Here is a 15,663-nt window from a genome sequence, read left to right on the forward strand (position 1 = left end):
GATGTGCATTAATGGTTCTAGGCTGAATCATAAATGCAAGTCCTGAATGGACCATGGTATTGAGGGATATATGGAGATCAGCATATGGCACAAAAACTGATGACTGGGGGATTTTTATTTACATTACCATCTTGAATTGAACATGAAAACATCTTTGGAAACTATATTTTTCTTTGTATTCAAAAGAATTCTAATCTGCACTGTAGTCTATAAAGGTTCGTATATCATGGTCACCACCTTTGTATCTGATCACAGTCTGACCTGATGTGGAACAGGAATCTGAAGGGTCTGCCCCCTCCCAGGTGAGTGCCCTGGGCTATGGCAGGTCTTTCTAGTCTCTCTGGTTGAAACTGTTCAAATGTATATAAAACAGTTAAAGGAGTGTCAGAAGAGTAAAACTAAAGTGATATGTCCAAGACAAAACCTGGAACTCAAGTTTTAGAAATAGTGTTAATCTCAACACCATCAAACAAAACTGTTAGTGAATTCAGTTACTTTGCAGTCATACTAACCTTTATTGTGAAATCCAACTAATAGTTCAAATTGTCCTAACCTGTTCTTTTTATATGCAGAATAAGTCAGAAGCAAGATGCATGTTGTGTTGCTGTTTGCCAGATATGAACTGGGTGCTAGGTACAGTTAATGCAGATGTCTCTATGGGCTACTGCCATCCTCCTGAATGCTGTGTACAAAACCACTGAACCATTCCGTTTATACTATTTGAACTAGTACCATCCAAATCTATATGCACTAAGTTCTGTTTTTAAACTCCAAACAGTTCTGAGTAACAGGAACACTAAAGTATCATTATTTCTATATTCTACATAAATACACACGCAGAGTTTATTGTTCGAGACCCAACTAATCACTGCGTTTCCCTACACATAGCCCCTGAACACCGTAATGAATAACTGCGGAGCATCGCGCACCCAGGAGGCTCACCCCTGAGAATTGTATATCCTTTGTGCGATCCCAGGGAGCCCGTTTTAGTAACAGCCACTCGACACGGGCTGGAACAGTGATCAACCTGGGGACACGCCTGGGCCTCAGGCTCCTTCCCTTGGCACCGGGGAGAGGGGAAGCGAGGAGGCGCCGCTCCCTCCCGAGGCCCAGCGACAAAGCGCCCGCGCCAGCCGCTCAGAACCCGCAACCCCGCTTCGGATCGCCGGCGTCTCGCAGAGAAGCGGCGCGGCCGGCTCCACACACGCCCGGCTGCGAAGCTCTGGGCGGAGGCAGCTCCCCCCACCACCACCCCGCGGCTCCCTGGGGCCGCTCGCCCCTCCCCCCACTAGGGGGTCCCTTAGAGCCGCGGAGAGCGGCGCAGGCTGATGACCCGCAGCGACGCGACCCCCAACCAGTGGGGCGACGAGACTGATGCCCCCCCACCCCCATTGCGCTGCGGCGGGGCGCAGATGCGCGGGGGGGGGGGTCGGTTTTATCTCCACACTCCGCCTCGGTTCAGCGAGCGGGGGGCGGGGAGTCCTCTTGCCCAAGCGCCCCGGAGCCCGGCCGCCACCTCTCCCGCGCGCTCCCCAGCCGGCCGCTCGGGACGCCGCCGCCGCCGCGCAGGTACCTGAGCATGTAGCGGGCTCGGAGAGGCGGGCGGGACGGATGGTCCCGGTGAAGCGCAGCCGGCGGCGGGAGCTGGAACGAGGCGCGACCAATGGAGTGGGGGGGGGGGAGGGGCGAATCCGTTGTTGGTCCCCCGAGAGCGCGAGCCGTTGCCTCTGCTCGGCTCGCAATCGCTCTCTCGCGCGGCCCGAGCGCCGCGTTCCAACCCGGTCCCGGACTGACCCGCAAACTGCCCAACCCCGCCCCGCCCCGGCTGCCTGGACCCGCCCCCAGGAACGCTCGCCCCAGAGGAGCAGGCGGCGGCAGACAAGCTGCGTGTCGCGCGGTCCTAGCGTTCTCCGAATTCCATCCGCTCTCCCTACCCCCCTCCCTCCCTCCCTCTCTCCCCGCTAGCAGAGCCCAGCGCCAGGCACCCAAGCCGAGCGAGGTGGGCTGCCGTCTGGCCCCCAAGGCTGTCCTGCAGCCGCTCCGAGTCCCGCAGCCGCGGTGGGCGGAGCTGCTGGGCCAAAGTTTTGTGGGGGTCGGATTGCAAGCAGTGAAGAAGCTTTTGCAAGGAATTGGAATTTGTTTAGCAAAGAGAGTCCCCCACTGATGCAATTGGGTCAGTTGATCATTGAAAACAAAAATGTGAAATAAAAAATATTGGGGTGAGGGGGGAATTTCTCCCCCCCCCCCCATTGGAATAAGCCCAGCAAACACTAGGGGTAGGTTTGCTGAAAATTCATAAATTTGCAAATAAAACAAAACTATGTTATTGTCGTTATTGATTGATTGCAGAAAACAAATAACAAAGGGAAGCGACCTCCGCTACACACTGGGCGGCAAAGTCACTTAGTCCAGAATCAGAGTGACCTGACCACGCTGAGAGTTACACCAGTGTTGATGATAATGGAACCAGACTCCCATCATGCTTTGAGCTAGGCCAAAGGAGAAGGGGGAAAATACTTTCTGAAAAAGCAATGTTGCAATGGCAATTTCTATATAAGGAATGAAATTATGCTAAAAGACTACAAAACCAGTTCTCACTAGCAGACGCATAAGAAGTGTACTTTACTTTTATTTCTGTAATTACAAACATAATTGAATACAGTGTTTGTGTAACTAATATAAGAAAGTAGCTAGTACTAAAGTGAAATATATGTAGAGTGCTTTGTATGCATGCTTAAATGTATCACTTTGGAGTGCGTTGAAGATGAATGCTTTAATTTCTCTACCTGCAGAAAGCTTAGCAGAATCTGTCAAACTGTTGTGCCAGCTGCAGAGCCATACCAGAAAGACAGGAGAAGATGAATGATTTTGTTGATGCTTAACCAACACTCCTTCTGTACCAAGCTAAAGCTAGTGTAGGATATCTTTATGTTTGCTGACTTCTGGAAAATTATGTTCAAAACACGATAAGAACCTGGTAAGAACTGTTGTAGAAATCTTGGGTAATGCATGGAGAATGCCGTCAGTCATAAACAAGTGTCCTATATAGACAGGCTTGCATTCATTTGAAACAGACCTACAGTCTTATTATTACCTACAGTGGGTTATTTGACATCTCAGACCCTAACACGGTGTAACTATATAGTATTATACCAGTAAATTTTCTTGTGTGGACAAGTCCTTTTGTACCATATTTGGATACCTAAGTAGCTGCAGCAGCAAAAAATGCTCTCTGCCATCTGCAGCTGGCCAAAAGATTGTACCTGATCTAAATGAATGCAGATTTGGCTACAATGATCACACAAGTGTGATATCTAGCTGGGACTGTTTCGAGTCTCTTTATTAAGGAAGCAAGTCTCCTGCCTTGAGGAAGCTCTAGCAGCCATCTACTCAGCAACACAGGCTACCAGGAACACATCATCCCACAAAGCCACTCTCTGTACAGATTGAACACAAAATCCAGTTCAAGGTTGCTCTCCTAGTTTTCAGACTCCTAGCTGGAATGGGTCCATCTCTCCCCCTGTAATCATAACCTCCCACATCAGCTGCATTCCACTGTAACAGTGTTACTGTTGACAAATAGGGTTAGCCTGTGGGAGTTAGGAAGTGAACCAGAAATATGGAACCATGTTGCATTCAGATCTTAATAATATAAAACTTCTCATTCACTTCAGCCAGCTTTCCCACAATAATACCCTCAGTCTCACAGATACATTCATTTCAAAACAGCAAAAACCCTAAACTCTCTTCCCTTTAATAATATCCTTATTTCACTAATTCTCCAATCATAATGTCTTCCAGGCTAGGCAGGAACTGAATTTTTAATATAAACAAAGCTTTCTTCTGAAAATACCTTTCATCATAAACAAGCAAAAAATGTGTGGAAGGCCTTTTTCACCCCCATTTTCAGAGACACCTTTAAAAGCAGATAGAGATGAAGAGACATATAGACCTGGTCTTCACTAGAAAAAAATGTTTGTTAACATGTTAAAATCCTAGAGTAGACAAGACAAGTATTTTTAACACATATGAGGTGGTGAGTTAAACCTGAGGATCCTCACTAGGGTTAAAGAATTAATACAAATCTATGCTAGGGTATTAACGTGTAACATGTTAGCAAACACACCTTTTTCTTTGTGAAGACATGGCCTATAAAGGTGTGTTCAAAGCTAATATGCATCAGCAGTTAAAATAAGTGATTTCAATCACAACGACTAAGTTTGTATTCTGTCTCCCTGAGCAGCAGCTGCTGAAAGAAAGAAAAACAAGATGGAAACAGTTGTCTCTGCTCTGATTGTTGTTTATGTCCTGGATGAAGGAAGAAGAGCTCTGGGAATTCAACTGAGACATATGTATCAGAGGTTATCTGGATTACTAGTGTGTTATTTTTATAAAGGTCCAGAGAAAGCTATTATGCTGGCCATGACATCCTGGGAGTGAACAAAGATTCTTTTGCAGGAATGTAAACTACCTCATCAGAGGCCATCTAGTTGAACACATCCTTTTGTTACCTCAGAGCACAGAATAAATTACTTCCCTAATGATAAAAAATAGCAGAGTGGCAAGGCCATTAAGCAAAGCCATTGTTTCACATGTATCTCATGGAAACAAAGTACTAAAACCCCCCACCCTCCTCAATATATATGATGACTGAATACATATGGGAAAGGCACTGCTATTAAAATACTGTAATGCAAATCAGTAGAAGAAAAACAGGACACTTTTGCCTCACCTACAATGGGCATTTAATCAAATTAGCTGAACTGATTTTAAATGGCTTAAAAGAGGTTAACAGTTTTAACGTGGATTGACTGAACAATTTAGCCTGGGCTAGACTGAATCTATCTATCTAAGGTATTTATCTGGTCCCCATCACTACAGTATCTGAATACCTCACAATCTTGAATGTATTTATCCTCACAATACTCCTGTGAGGTATGTAAGTATTATTTTTACAGAGGGGAAACTGAGGCACGGAGCTCAAGTGAATTGCCCAAGGTTACAGAGGAAGTCTGTGGTGGAGCAGGGAATCCAACCTTCTTGCTAGCACCTTATCCTCTCTAAACCCAATTTAAACTTTTAAATATTTAAACAGTTAAAACATTTTCAGCTAACTCAAAGGCTCAGTGTAGTCAGGATCTGAAGAAGGAGTGATCTATGGAAGTCTAGGAGAAAACAGAATTATAACCATAGAAAGTAAGATTAAAAGAGGAACCAATTACAATTGGAGAAAATATCACTTTGGAGAGTGAAGGAAATGATTGTCTCTAGTCCAATTTAGCAATTCAGGGAACTGATGATTCAGAGTCTTTCATCTCTAGTTTACCAATTAACATATAACCCAGGGTTGTAGTTAGAGACAGTTGTTACCATCTTACGTTGGGCAGACTATGCAATGAATTTTGATGGTCTCAGTGCAGTTCTATGTCACAGGAGTGAGTGTAGCATCATTTGGAATTTTGTTGGTACTTGTAGCCTAAGCAGTGTGACACACCCAGACCAGTGGGATACAGGTAGAGGGATGAGTAGTTACTGGTCACTGGATGAGTAGTTTTCTATTCCCTGAGTGACCAGAGCAGGGGCTGCACTAGAGTAATCAGGAACTTGCTAGAACCAGTTAAGGCAGGCAGGCTAATTAGGACACCTGGAGCCAATTAAGAAGCAGCTGCTAGAATCAATTAAGGCAGGCTGATCAGGGCACCTGGGTTTTAAAAAGGAGCTCACTTCAGTTTGGGGTGTGAGTGTGAGGAGCTGGGAGCAAGAGGTGCAAGGAGCTGAGAGGGTGTGCTGTTGGAGGACTGAGGAACACAAGTGTTATCAGACAGGAGGAGGAAGGTCCTGTGGTGAGAATAAAGAAGGTGTTTGGAGGAGGCCATGGAGAAGTAGCCCAGGGAGTTGTAGCTGTCATGCAGCTGTTACAGGAGGCACTATAGACAGCTGCAGTCCACAGGGCCCTGGGCTGGAACCTGGAGTAGAGGGCGGGCCTGAGTTCCCCCCAAACCTCCCAATTGACCTGGACTGTGGGTTGTCCCAGAGGGGAAGGTCTCTGGGCTGTTCCCCAACCCACATGGTGAATCTCTGAGACAAGAAAATCCGCCAATAAGTGCAGGGCCTACCAAGATAGAGGAGGAACTTTCCCACAGCTGTGGGGAAATAGAACAGGGGGACCTTCTTTTTAATAGGCAGAGCTTTAAATCTGAAGGCCCCGAAATAAACCCTCCAACAGAGATCTGTTATGCTGACTGCCTTTACACAGAGTAGTACAGGCCTAAGACTGAACAACCCGGTTCTCTACCAAATTTGGTCAAGGGTAATGACCGGGGGGGGGGGGGGGGTGAAAAACATAGAACAATGCTAAAGGCTACAGCAAGAAACTGCTTTAGCAACATAATAACTGCAAGTTTATGAAACTGCTTGAAAAATAGAATATCCACTTACATTAAGAAATTGCTTTTGCAAAGAGTTAATCATTCTTGCAGTTGCGGCTATCTGCAACATTTTTCAATTCCAGCTATCTGCAAATTAACCAATCATAGATCTTCTTTTAGCGTCCCATGATAACCCCCCCCCTTAACCGAAAACCCCCGGAAAATAACATGTGCCTTGCTGAGAAATGTACCCAAAGTGGTGCCAAGTACCACCCCTGGGGAAAACCGCCAAGCGCCCCTCTACCCAAATAAACACCCACCTCTCGGAAAAATAATGAGGAAGGTACCGGGAGGGGGGACTGACCCCAACCCCAGTTTCTTAACTCATGACATATTGTTTGTACTTTGCTTGCGGTTTAATGAAATAAAAACCCGCCTGCGAGCGGCCATCGGGGTGTCAGTTTTTGAACTGCACCCCAAATGCGTTTGGTACGTATTGCAATAAAGGCCTCAGGCTCTGAGTCTGTGAACTAAAATCAGTGCGTGGGTGATTCTTTCCACGACACAGCAGATAAAGCAAGGATTGAATGGGCATGGAAAATTCACTGTCCTTGCTCGGTTGAGGTGGTTGCTATAACGGTTAAGGCAAACAAGCATGCTACATATCCTGTATCTGTTCTTTGGACAGAGAACTACAGTCTTCAGAGCTGGCAAGCTAACACATTTGCTGAATACTACACTCAAATCACACACAAATAAAAACTTTACAACGTAAAGAAAATGATTAATCTTACTATGAGCAGAAATAGGGTAACCAGGTTTAATTGCTTACCAAAATTGCCCCAGCTTTGATGTAAAAAAAAGTAAATCTGCTGAGAAAGAGACTGGAGTTAAAAAAAAAAAAAAAAAAAAACTTTCAGGGGATGAGCATACTTACCAAAGGCCTTAAAACTATGGAACTTCCTTCCATCACAGATCAGGATGAGCCCCAGTTTCACGAGTCTAAGAGCCAGATACATCTCTGTGTAGATCTTCCCTTTACCTGAACTATAAAGGTACATCTATACTTACCTCCGGGTCTGGTGGTAAGCAATCGATCTTCTGGGATCGATTTATCGCGTCTTGTCTAAATCGATCCCTGAAGTGCTCGCCGTCGACGCCGGTACCCCTGCGTGGCGAGAGGAGTACGCGGAGTCGACGGGGGAGCCTGCCTGCCGCGTGTGGACCCGCAGTAAGTTCGAACTAAGAGAGTTCGACTTTAGCTACGTGAATAAGTGTGGGGTCCCATGCAGAGCGGATAAAGCACACGACCAATGTGGTTGCAAGCTGAATCGAATCCTGTTTATTACAAGCTTTCTTTTATAGTTTTTCTCAACATTACATAACCCAATTAGGCTATAATCCCATATCTACGGATTGGACAAGAAGGAGAATCATGTGTTTATCACATGTATAGCCCCACACCGGTTGGTTCAACCGTTCCTTACATAAGGCCATGATTTATTACCTTGTTTACCTCATCTTATATAATCCCTAGACCACCAGGGGGCCTTACATAAGGCCATGATTTATTACCTTGTTTACCTGCAAGGCCATGAGCCGTTGCCTGGCAAGTGTCCCATCATGACCCTTACCTCCTCATGAAACTTTCCATTAGGTTGGTGTAGGGATGATACATCCCCACACCTCCCCCCTTTTTCTTAAGTAAGGCCTGTAGGAGGGTCCAACTAACATTAGGACAATTACTAGCCACCTGACTACTTTCTTCGAACCTATAAAACTGATGACAGGTGACATTCAACAACTGGGAAATATATAGAGAATTATTAAAAAACATAATATTACATAAATACCCACGAAAACCATTGGGGTGTAAATAAGGATAGCCAATAAGACACGTTCTAAAGGGATCCGATGGGGTGGCCATGGACAAGCAAAAAAGGGCTTCTTGGCCAGTCTGGTTCGCCCAGGTGACCCAAACATTTTGTCGTGGGTTAACAAAAGGTACAGAGTTTGGACATACAAAGACCCCTGCTCCTATAATAAGGAGTCCGAACAAATAGAAGTACAGCATTATCAGGTGTCTAGGCTGTGACAAACAACAAGTGCAGGTCCGGTGTCGCGGGGTCGTCGTCCGGCTCCTGCGTGGCGGCGTCGGGCTCCTCAGCAATTCATGTCTTGAACCATGGCCGGACCCACTTCGCTGGAACCCACCGGGGACCCGCATCGGTGGAAACACATTCATATCCCCGTCCCCAGGTTAGTAAATCCACAGGGCCCTTCCATTTCTGCTGTGTATAATTGAACCATCTGACTGGGGGGCTTACCGCAGGTAACTGGTCGTGTTTCATAATGCCTGAGATGTGTCGGACAACTGGTGGAGTGTCGTGCGCCCCTACCTGTAACCAGTTGAGGACATAGAGCGCCTTAAAGAGACGGGCATGTGGTGTGCGCATGAGCGGGTCGAGGGCAGCTCCCTCTTTTTGTTTAAGCAAGAGCGTTTTAAGGGTAGCGTGAGAGCGTTCAATGATCGCCTGGCCGGTGGAGTTACCAGGGACGCCAGTAAGTTGGGAAATACCCCAGAGGGACAAAAACTGGGCCCTACGGCAAGAGACGTACCCAGCACCATTATCGGTTTTAATAGAGGCTGGGACGCCCATAACTGCAAAGCATGCCTGCCAATGCTTGACAACGTCCCGGGAGCCAGTACTGGGCAACGCTGTGGCCCATAAAAACCCAGAAAAGGTATCGACCGTAACATGGAGGTGTTTAAGGGAGCCAAATTCAGAAAAAAAGGTGATATCGGTTTGCCAAATTTGGAGGGAAGACAGACCGCGAGGGTTCACCCCTAACGGGAGGGATGGTGGGAGGACATGCCGTTGACAACTAGGGCAGGATGCCACAACAGTGCAGGTGGTGGCTAACGGGAGCCGGAATTGACGGGATAGGGCACGGGCAGATTGGTGGAAGAAGTCATGGGAGATACGAGCCTGGGCAAAAGAGTCGGGGACGTGGACCGAGCCAACCAACTGATCAACAAGCGTATTACCTTCAGCAAGGCCGTCGGTGATACCGGAATGGCTACGGATATGCATTATAAAATAAGGACAGGAACGAGCGTCGAGAAGATGCCAAAGCTGAAGGAGGGCTTGCCAAAGCTCAGGGTTAGACACATGTTTAAGAACTGACCGCTCCAGACGGCGAGTCACCCCTACCGCAGAAAGGGAATCACTTATAATATTAAGAGGCACATTAGGCCATTTGACAAAGGCACGGATGATGGCATGAAATTCCAATACCTGGAGAGACCCATTAGCCACAACCGTCTCATGACGCCAGGTACCAGCGTCGCGCCATAAAAGACCGGCACGAGCCGCTCTACCACTAGCATCAGTGAAGACAGTAAGGCCCTGAACCGGGGAAGAACGTTGCATGAGCACCTTCTCTAATGGGATTGTGACAGAGAGGAGACGATGAGAAGGGTGATGATGAGTGACTTGACCTGTATAACCAGATAATGCTGCAGCAAAAACAAAATCATTAGCAAGAACATGAGCATACAACGTAACATTAAACGGTATATAAAGAACATCAGGTTCTGAACCAGTGATAGCAATCACATGGGCGCGGGCTATGACAATGAGGGATGTGATGGCTTTTACACGAGTAGTGACGGTTTTGGTGGGTTGAGAGGATGGGAAGATCCATTCAAGCCCATTTAACGGATTTGGTAGTTGAGGGATCCACTGAAACAGCAACGCCTTCAGAGACGCATCCCTTGAGAGAATTGCTAGTGAAATAGGAGAATCGGGATGAACACGGCCAGAATACCGATGCACGAGCTTATCCACGATCACCTGCAGGGTGGCATGGTGTTCGGGTAGCAATACGCGGGGCTCATCCGGACTACGGCCACCTTTTAATAAACGCAGTAGCGGAGCGAAATCAGCATTAGAAATGCCGCAGAGGCCACGGACCCACTGCAGGTCACCGACAAGCCGCTGGATGTCATGTAAGTTACGCACGGTAAGGTCAATGGTTAGTTTCTGTGGCCGTACAATAGAGTGAGTGATGTGCATACCCAGATAAAAATATGGCACTTGCCGTTGTACTTTATCAGGAGCGATAACAAGACCAGCAGAGCACAAAGCGGCAGTGATCTCAAGGACAGCCGCATCACAATCGAGAGCGGCCCCGGCGAAAAGAAGGTCATCCATATAGTGATAGATTACCCATTGAGGATGTGCAACATGGAGTGGTTTGATCGCCCAGGCAACATATAGTTGACAGATGGTGGGTGAGTTTTTCATCCCTTGTGGTAACACAGTCCATTGATAGCGCTGAGTAGGCTCAGCTTTATTGATAGAAGGAACGGAGAAGGCAAACTTTTCCCTGTCTGCAACATGAAGCGGAATTGTAAAGAAGCAGTCTTTTAGATCTATGACAAGTAAGGGCCAGTTATGCGGGAGCATTGTAGGGGTAGGCAGTCCCGGTTGGAGAGCTCCCATGTCCTTCATAACGGCGTTCACTGCACGAAGATCATGGAGTAAGCGCCACTTCCCCAATTTTTTGGGAATAGTAAAGATGGGGGTATTCCAAGGGCTCACAGAGGGTTCAAGGTGGCCCTTGTTCAACTGTTCCTGGACCAATTCTCGTACATGGGCGAGCTTATGGGCTGGAAGCGGCCACTGAGCGACCCATACCGGAGTAGAGGTCAACCACTCCAGCTGCAGGATCGGCCGCCCCTCAATGGCCGCTAAGCAAAAGGAGAAGTCTGTAGTACAATCCCCCACTGGCTTAAACAATCACGTCCCAGCAGCCAGACAGGGGCAGGGAGAACATATGGTCGTACTTTTGCTGTCACCGCGGGCTCTCCCTCATCAAAGATAGTGATAAAGTATGTGCTGATACGGGTCAGTTGGGTACCTCCAATGCCGCGGACCGACAACGTGGCGGTTTGTAAGGGCCAAGACTCGGGCCAGTGCTGAGCGGGCACGATGGTCACATTGGCCCCAGTATCTAGAAGGGCTTCATGTTGGAGTTGGCGCCTGTCTGGACCGATGAAGCACACCTTTCGTAGTGGCTTTCGTTGCGTAACTGTCATGGCGAGGTTTATTTGCGGCGAGTCGGTGGATCCAAAACCACGGGGGCCGCGTTCTACCGCAGCGGTAGAGGGCACCGCACCCTGGAAAGGGATCAATTGTGCAATACGAGAACCCGCCACAACGTTAACCGGCGGGAAGAGGGCGCGGACCATGATTCCGATATTCCCGGTATAGTCGGCATCAATAAGGCCGGGTAGCACAAAAACACCTTGTTTGGATGTAGAGGACCTGCCGATTAAAAGAGCGCTAAGTCCGTAGCCCAAGGGGCCAAACACAGTGGAGGAAATAACATGTACCTTGTTATCTTCCAGTGTTACATCTGCTGCAGTGGCCAGGTCCACTCCGGCACTTCCTTGGGTGGCTCCGGAGAGGTATTCCAAACAACCGGCCTGGCATTGGGGAAGGTTTGTGTCGTCGCGCCCCCCTGCCGGGCGCTCCACGTCCCGTTTCCCGGTAACGGTGTACCATTCTTTTTGAAACGGGACCGGCATTCCGAAGCTCGATGGCCGAATTTACTACAGCGGTTACAAATGCCGGGAAAGGGGACATGCTTGTGTTCTTGCACAGAGTCCATCCCCTTTTTCTTGTCCCGCTTAGGGCAGTTACGTTTAAAGTGTCCCACCTGTCCACAGGCAAAACAAGTTTCTGAGGGGCGCGGGCTGCCGCGTTGTTTGTTTGCCCCATTAGTGGCCGGAGGGCGACCGCCAAGGCCGATGCCTGCGCCTTGGCGTGGACCTCTGCCTTTTCAGACTCCTCATATACGGAGGCGCGGTTGCAGGCTTCAATTATCTCCATTAGGGAGGCTGTTTTAGGCAACGTTGCCAAAATGCGGCGACAGACAGGGTTTGCATTCTGTGTGGCGAGATTAAGCCCGACAGTTGCCTTTGCTTTGGCCGTTAAATTGGGAGAGCGATCTATCGCCTCTCGTAGTCGATCCAGGAAGGTGGAATACGGTTCCGAAAGCGCTTGAGTGATCTTAGCATACGGCGGCGTGGGTCTACCCATCTGTGGGACCTCCTTGAACGCGGCTAAGGCCAGCTTCTGCGAGTGCTCCAAAATGCGGGGGTCGAGTCGCGCCTGCACTTGCGGGTCTGCGTAGAGCCCCCGCCCCATAAGCACGTCTAGGCTGGCGAACTTATGGGGATTGTTATCTGGTAGATCCAGGTTGCCGAGAATGGCCATTTCCACTCATTTGGTCCAGTTATCTTTCCACAATAGGCGTTGTGTTGGCGTCAGGAGCATGTCCGCAAATTTAACAGACTCATAGGGACACATGGCCTGTCCCACAAAGATCTGCTTAATCAGGGATTGCACATAGGGATTGTGCAGGCCGTACGACATAATGGATTTCTGTGCCTCTCTAACGAGCTTCCAATCCAATGGAGCCCAGTGCCGTCGGTCCGGATGACGCGGGTCCGTCACGACCGGCAAGGCGCTGGGGAGGAACTGAACTTCTATGTGGGCTTTTTTAATTAAACCAAACCATTTACGTGCCGGATCCGGTGGGTCAGGTCCGCCGCCCGTACCTGGATCACTGTCTGGCACTACGGGCAAGGGGGCACCCGAGGAGTACGTAGGAGGGGCTATCGGGTTCGTTGTAACGAAAGGATTTGAGGACGGGGCCACCAATGGACGGCCAGGTAGCGTGTGGCGAGGCGGCTTTGGCGGCGGCACACCAGGGTGTAGCAGATGGCCTGCGCATCCTGTCAAGCAGTCCCACATGCCGCAAGCACAAGCTTTAGCCTAGCCCGGGGGGGGGCCCGGATGCGTTCGTTCGATAGTCCAATGTAGGCGGGCCCCCTTTCAGGGCTCGGAGCAGGTGAGACTGCGGGGGTGCCTCTCTGGCAATGTGTGACACGCGACTTAAAAGTTCCTGTAGTGTAAGGCCTTGCTTATACATTTCAGCTCTAAACTCCTGGTCCGAATTTAAAACCTCCATCGGAGATTCGGTGTCGGGGGGTAACGGAATATCACAAGGGTTAAGTTCCAGTGCCAGAGCCGACGGCACGAGCGGAATAAAAGTGTTCTCACCTCCAAAAAATTCTCACGCTCCTACGGGCAGGACAGTTGGCGGCTCCGTCGGTACAGGCGACTCAGGCTGAGAGGTCACCCTTTTTTGAAAAAGGTCATCTATCGCCGACTGCACCTCAGCTTCGGCTGTGAGGGTCTCAATTAATTTTTTAGATTTGCACCAAATTTGGCTCAAGGAGACAGCCTCTTTGTTGCCGTGGGCAACCGATTCCCATAGATCAGAGCTGAGGCTTTCCCAGACTGCTTTATCAAAGACAGTATCAGGAGTAACAAAAAACCCGCGTCTCTGCCCCCATTTCAACAAACGGGACAACGCGTCAGAGGGAAGCTTCTCTCCCCGCTTTTCAGCGATGCGTAATAAAAAATCATGCACCGTCTCCTCCTCTGCAGACAAAGCAGAGCCCATTTTATCAAATGCAGCCACTCACCTGTGAGCTCACGAACGTCTCTCTCGGACGACCAGGAGCCAGTATCCTCCGGTACCTCCTGCCGCGGCTGCCACCTCCGCCTTTTCTCACCGAACGCCTCATTCGGCTGCCTCGATGTCCAAGCCGAATTACGTCGGGGTCACCATTTGTGGGGTCCCATGCGGAGCGGATAAAGCACATGACCAATGTGGTTGCAAGCTGAATCGAATCCTGTTTATTACAAGCTTTCTTTAAAGTTTTTCTCAACATTACATGACCCAATTAGGCTATAATCACATATCTACGGATTGGACAAGAAGGAGAATCATGTGTTTATCACATGTATAGCCCCACACCGATTGGTTCAACCGTTCCTTACATAAGGCCATGATTTATTACCTTGTTTACCTCATCTTATATAATCCCTAGACCACCAAGGGGCCTTACATAAGGCCATGATTTATTACCTTGTTTACCTCATTTTATATAATCCCTAGACCACCAGGGGGCCTTACATAAGGCCATGATTTATTACCTTGTTTACCAGCAAGGCCATGAGCCGTTGCCTGGCAAGTGTCCCATCGTGACCCTTACCTCCTCATGGAACTTTCCATTAGGTTGGTGTAGGGATGATACATCCCCACAAATAACGTAGCTGAAGTTGCATATCTTAGTTCAAAGTGGGGGGTTAGTGTGGACCAGCCCTAAGTCAACAATGTCCTCCAGGTAGATAACCATTAGGTACTAGAATCATTTGGGATAACAATGAAAGAAGGGTAAAGAATGTTTTTGCTTTTAGAGCAGAATCCGTGTGATCCTCATTTCATTGTATACCACACCTAGATACCAGAGTGATTGCTATGTTACAACTAATGAATGAGGTTAGATTATCAAAGAGAGAAAAATGGAAACCTGATTTGAAAGGGGGGGTGGGGAGATGAGTTTTCTACTATACTAGGAAAGAAGAAGCTGGACATAGCATTTGAGTATGGCCACTTAAGAAGGGTAGAAACAGGCTAATTGATTTTCCAATATTCAAGTATCTGTTGTGGAGCATATCTCCTAAACAAATGTAGTTAACACTGAAAACAGTTAATCAGTCTGTTTCCTTTGCATTTCAAAGAGAACTATTTGCCACCTTCAGCCTTTCAGAAACTTGTCTCCAGCCAGACAATAGTGGGAGCAAATGTGTGAACTCTATCCTCATCCCATCCAATACAACAAGATGTTATCTTCATTACCTGCAAAAGCTACTTCAGTCAGCACAGACAATATATCAGCTAGTAGAACCTTAAAGATATGAACACCAGAGTTATGGACTGCTGGTCAACTGGACAGCATGTGGAACTGGAAGTAAGCAATCAGGCAGTAGCAGAAACCAAAAAAACAAACCAGGAAATACTGTACTGCAGGGGTTTTCAACCTCTCTCTTTCTGGGGCCCCCCTCCAATATACTATAAAAATTCCAGGGCCCAGCAGGGGGGCCTCGGGGCTTTAGCCCTGCAGGGCTCAGCCGCAGGGGGGACTCCAGACTTCAATCATGGGGACAGCGGTGGTTGGGGCTGCAGCTGCAGGGTGTGGGGGGTCAGGCTCCAGTTGGGGAATGGAGCTCAGGCTTTCTGACCCTCGGGAGCACCGGGCTCAGGGGTTTAGAGCCAGGGGGAGCTCTGGGGTGGTGCTTCAGCCCCACGCGGGGATGTTGGGGGCTCTAGCTACGGGTGGAGTGTCAGTTTCAGCACATCATCAGCATGG

General features: G+C 48.5%; 1 protein-coding gene and 1 long non-coding RNA gene across 3 annotated transcripts in view; one reads left to right on the plus strand and one right to left on the minus strand.

Moving 5' to 3' along the window:
- Positions 1 to 1,818, minus strand: part of RESF1 (retroelement silencing factor 1) — a 43,228-nt gene extending 41,410 nt beyond the window's left edge. For both annotated transcript variants that reach the window (XM_054034505.1, XM_054034495.1), the window contains exon 1: positions 1,574 to 1,818. The gene's annotated coding sequence lies outside the window, so the exon portion shown is untranslated. The remainder of the gene's footprint in view (positions 1 to 1,573) is intronic.
- On the plus strand, positions 1,428 to 6,342 carry LOC128840478 (uncharacterized). The gene is made up of 2 exons (XR_008445654.1): positions 1,428 to 1,569; positions 2,350 to 6,342. It is a non-coding gene; the product is annotated as an uncharacterized LOC128840478 (long non-coding RNA).
- Positions 6,343 to 15,663: the final 9,321 nt, after the last annotated feature.

Source organism: Malaclemys terrapin, chromosome 1 (assembly GCF_027887155.1).
Source record: "Malaclemys terrapin pileata isolate rMalTer1 chromosome 1, rMalTer1.hap1, whole genome shotgun sequence".
In the NCBI taxonomy this organism is placed as follows: domain Eukaryota; kingdom Metazoa; phylum Chordata; order Testudines; family Emydidae; genus Malaclemys; species Malaclemys terrapin.